Source organism: Palaemon carinicauda, chromosome 3 (assembly GCF_036898095.1).
Source record: "Palaemon carinicauda isolate YSFRI2023 chromosome 3, ASM3689809v2, whole genome shotgun sequence".
Lineage (NCBI taxonomy): Eukaryota > Metazoa > Arthropoda > Malacostraca > Decapoda > Palaemonidae > Palaemon > Palaemon carinicauda.
This window is the reverse complement of record NC_090727.1, coordinates 76,984,157-76,989,156: the sequence shown is the minus strand read 5'-3', so window position 1 is coordinate 76,989,156 and position 5,000 is coordinate 76,984,157. Positions and strand designations below refer to the sequence as shown.

The 5,000-nt window shown below is 31.8% G+C and overlaps 1 pseudogene; it reads left to right on the top strand.

The window, feature by feature from the left end:
• Positions 1-1,353, top strand: part of LOC137637769 (neurotrimin-like) — a 75,915-nt pseudogene extending 74,562 nt beyond the window's left edge.
• Positions 1,354-5,000: the final 3,647 nt, after the last annotated feature.

The window sequence follows — 5,000 nt, the reverse complement described above, 5'->3', positions numbered from 1 at the left end:
GCACTTTGTAATGTTATACATTTAGGTTCATTTTTATTTCGAGAGCTGCTTTAAGAATAAGCTTATGTCAGGATATTATTATTATTATTATTATTATTATTATTTGTAGTAGTAGTAGTAGTAGTAAGTAGTAGCAGCAGTAGCAGCAGTAGTAGTAGTAGTAGTAGTAGTAGTAGTAGCAGTAGTAGTAGTAGTAGTAGTAGTAGTAATAGTAGCAGTAGTAGTAGTAGTAGTAGTAGCTAGCTAGAACCCTAGTTAGAAAAGCAGGATGCTATACTATATGCCTAAGGGTTCCAACAGGGAAAAATAGCCCAGTGAAGAAAGGAAAAAAGTAACTAGATAAAATAAATGATTATTATTATTATTATTATTATTATTATTATTATTATTATTATTATTGGCTAAGCTACAACCCTAGTTGGAAAAGTAGGATGCCATAAGCTCAAAGGCTTCAACAGGGAAAAATAGCCCAGTGAGGAAAGGAAATAAAAAACTACATGAGAAGTAATGAATAATGAATATAAGATATATTTAGATCAACAACAACAATGTTGACATAGATCTGCCTTATATAAAATATGAAGAGAGACATATCAGCCATTTCAACATAAGCATAGGGCATTATAACAGCTTTATCTACAACCTTTACCATAAGCATAAGGGTTATAACAACTCTATCTACAACCTTTACAGAGGAGAATCCAGCAGGGTTACAACAAGAGACAAATACTGAGAAGGAAGTCTCCTCCGCCTCTTCATCGTCCTCTTCATCATCATCGTCGTCATCTTCATCATCATCTTCCTCCTCATCATCATCACCAGCATCCTCTTCTACCACGAACAGCAACAGCAAGAAGAACGGATCAGCAAAGCAAAGGCAGATGGAACTACATTGTTAGTCAGTGTGTTCTTCAGTGCTGTTCTTCTGTGGCACAAGATTGTTGATCTTCTGTTCACGAGATGATGGACGCTAGTGCTGCCATCTCTCGACCTGGATGCCAAATGATTTTACTCATACCCCCGTATAACCTATGTGTGTATATGTAGTGAGGAAAAACAACCAATATATACATTCATGTTGAGCATTTATTTGTCTTCTGTGTGTTAACTATTGTGTGAATGTATATTTTACATGGAAGAAGACTCCAGTTCATTTCAGCTGTTTTGAACGTTTCCTATCAAGAAAATGAGGTTAAAAGTGATAGACTATAACAGAATGTTTTTGTTTCAATGTACATTTTGAATTAAAAATAAAAAGAAAGTGTTTACGCACAACCAATGTCATTGTATAAATTATGATGTAAATAAATGCACAAAAGAAATCTTATAAAATAAAAACAAAATATCACAAAATGTGCTTTTATTTAGTTACATTGGTCTATGTCTCTGCCTACTTTGGTAAGGTTCTTGGTTATTTCAAATGCATGATATCAGTTGACAGGTAAGAAAATAAATATCCTCATATTTCTCACTTTTTATTGAATTTCGATATATGCAGAATATTACTGCAAAATTAAATCATTTCATTGCTGACCATCAGTTGAGTCTAAACAATTTTAGTGTCTAAATTAAGAAATAGAAATAAAACAACCAATATTGAAAATATTTAGGCCTAGTTAGTAAACATTTGGGTCTAAACCATTTTAGTATCAAAATCAAGAAATAGAACAAAACAGAAAACCAATATTTGAAATATTTAGGCCTATGAAGTAAACATTTTACCTATGTAGTGTTGAGAGACTTCTTTGGCAAATTTAAGTAATACCAACCGTCTTTTCCATATTCCAGGTACATTGAGATGTATTGCCATTTGAAAAGGTTGCTGTGTTTGTTCCTGTCCCAAAGCTTACTGTTTTGATTTATTTATCCTTGGTTTTCAAGTAAGTTCTTATTCTTTTTTGGGTTACTGATCTTCTATACTTTTTATGTTGAGTAGTATGGCAAAATTCAAAGAAAGAATGGTCTTAATGATAGATCAATTTCATATTGAAAAGTAATTCGTAAACACAGATAAGATGGTGCCATAGAAAATACTAAAACTAGTTTTTGTTGACCGAGGTTTATATATTTTTTTTTTTTTGTAATAAGGAAATTTGAAAGGTTAAATAATTGTTTACCCTATGGGCATTAAACCGTGAAAGTCAATTTATGGAGGGGATAATTCTATAAGAATTTATTTCACCAACTTAGGTAAATGATCCTGAACTTGTAATCCAATTGTAAGTAAAATGTTTGAAATAGGGCATCTGAACACCGTGTAACAGAGAAAAACAGGAATATGTATACCAGCCAAGGTAAGTTGAGGATACTATACCTTAGGTACGCTAATTTTCCAAAAGGTAAGTACACAACATTTCATCAGACTCTTTCCCACTTCTCTAAAAACTTTGATATCGATATATAAACAAACACAAAATGTGCAAGAGTTTTCTATTAAACACCACAAACCAAAGGAATTAATTTAATACAGGTTAAAAGGTTTACTATATTTTTTTTATTCATTCCAACCAATAAACATATATTATAAAGTTACCCCATAAAATACTCCGGTATCCGTTTTCTTTAATTCGTTTAGAGAAGACAGTGTGTATTTCTCATTCCCCCAATGCATTCATTGCTCTGTCTCGTTTTCATAACGTTTAGTCTTATTCCACTCCACGTACGAGTAAGTAACGCCTACAGTATATAGTTCCGCTTGTGTAGAGATATATCTATATAGTGATTCTTTGTTATTTGTGATTTTCATATAAATCAGGTTTTTAATTTTCGATTGACGAAAACTGAAAATACCAATTTTGTTCAACAATATTACGAAGGGAAATCACCACTACAACTGGCAGAAGCTGAAGCCGAGTGGTAAGTGTTGACTGCTAACCACTTTATCTTTGTTTTAACTGACGTCAGGTGATATAATTATTATTTTAACTTGTTTTTTTTTTATTTTCATTTCCGTGTATATAAGGCGTATATAGATAATAGCCCTATCTATGACACGCTTATAAAGATTAGGCAGTCGGGGTTAGGCCTAGGCTTAGTGGCTGTTCCTTTGATAAGTTTTCAACAAAAATTAATGTGACGTCATTACCAGTCAGTGATTATTAATATTAATGAACCAATATAATGTGACTTAAATAGGAACGTTTCCTGGAGAGAGTATAATAGCTGGTGTGTCCCAAATACCTAGCTTTTTGGCCTCGATAATCCTCTTTGTTTATTGGCTGTGAAGGAAGCAAAATAGTTGTTTCTGTTGTTCTTGTTCAAGTTTGTCTTGTTTTTGTTTATCAGAAACGTCGTGAGGTAATGCATAGACAAAAACAGAGTAGGGTTCTTTCCTGTTACTGCCCCACCACTAAATTCCTATATAACCCCCAATACCATATTTTAGGTTAGGTTAGGTTTTAATTTTATCCACCTACAAATTAAATGATTAAAACCTAACCTAACCTAAAAAATGGTTGTGGTTATATCGTAAATTAGTAGTAGACTATACACTTTTTTACAGTGTTGAAACATATTTATCTTATAAGGACGTACTTTAGATATAATTAAAAGCAATTTTTTGATTACCCTACTTGTGTGAAAATGTATTAGCCATAACTTCCATGTAGCCTATGTGAGGTGGAGTCAGTTTCACTTTAAGTCAATATGCATAGTTTATTATTAGTAGTATTATTATTATTATCTGAGCTACAACCCTAGTTGGAAAAGCAGTATAAATTTGGTTCTCGTGCTCAAATGTAAAAATATCAATCCGGTAAAGTTGAGATTTTGAATAAATTTCTTGTATATATATATATATATATATATATATATATATATATATATATATATATATATATATATATATACATATATATATATATATATATATATATATATATATATATATATATATATATATATATATATATTTGTTATGTATATATATATATATATATATATATATATATATATATATATATATATATATATATATATATATATATATATTATATATATATATATATATTATATATATGTATATATATATATATATCTATATATATATATATATATATATATATATATATATATATTTATATATATATATAATATATATATATATATAAATATATATATATATATATATATATATATATATATATATATATATATATTTGTAATCTCAAGACTTTGCCCATATGACTTTTGAACTCCTTGGTATTATTACTTGAATTTTGTGTATACCGTAGGCCTATTTGAAATAATAGTAGGAGCTATTTTGCTTTATATTATTTACTTTAAAGCTCTGGCTAATGTGATTTTTCTGGATAAGGCAATATAAGATTTTTCCTCGACTGACCACTGTCTTCTAGCAGGGGCGTAGGAGCAGGGGGGGGGGCGGTGGCTATAGCCCCTTCCCCCACTTTTTTTGCTGTAAATATGCTTTTAAACATTCAGATTTACATTTTGTAAACGCATTTCGTCGCTGGCAACAGCTCTTGTACAGTCTCACCCTCCCACCCCCCCACCCCACCCCCCACCCCCACCCCCGCTACGTAAGTATCATGTTAGTACCCAGCATCATAGTTTCACAGTCCCGTCACTCGTCACTCGCTTAGTTTTACAGAGAGCAGCCCCCAATAGTCGCTTATCTACAGAGAGAGAGATTGTATTTACCCAGGTAGATTATTATTTCAAAGGGGCTAATTACTTTATGCATTTTGAGATTTATGCAATGCAAGAGCCCATGTTTTGCATAAAGCAAGGCAATCTAAAACAAACAAACGAACAAAATCCAGCCTCGAGGCGGTTTGTGAGCAATGGTAGCAAATCAAGCCTCTTTTGTGGACTTTCGCGTTGAGTTAGACATATGAGAGGGCAATTAATTTATGTTAGGGTGGGTAGTCCATAGGATTCCCCCTCCAAGGAGGAAGTCTGTCCCCGTAATTGAGGTAATGTGACTGGTTACTTTAGGGCATTCATGATTTTTTTACCTCCGTCAAGGAAGTTGGAAGTAG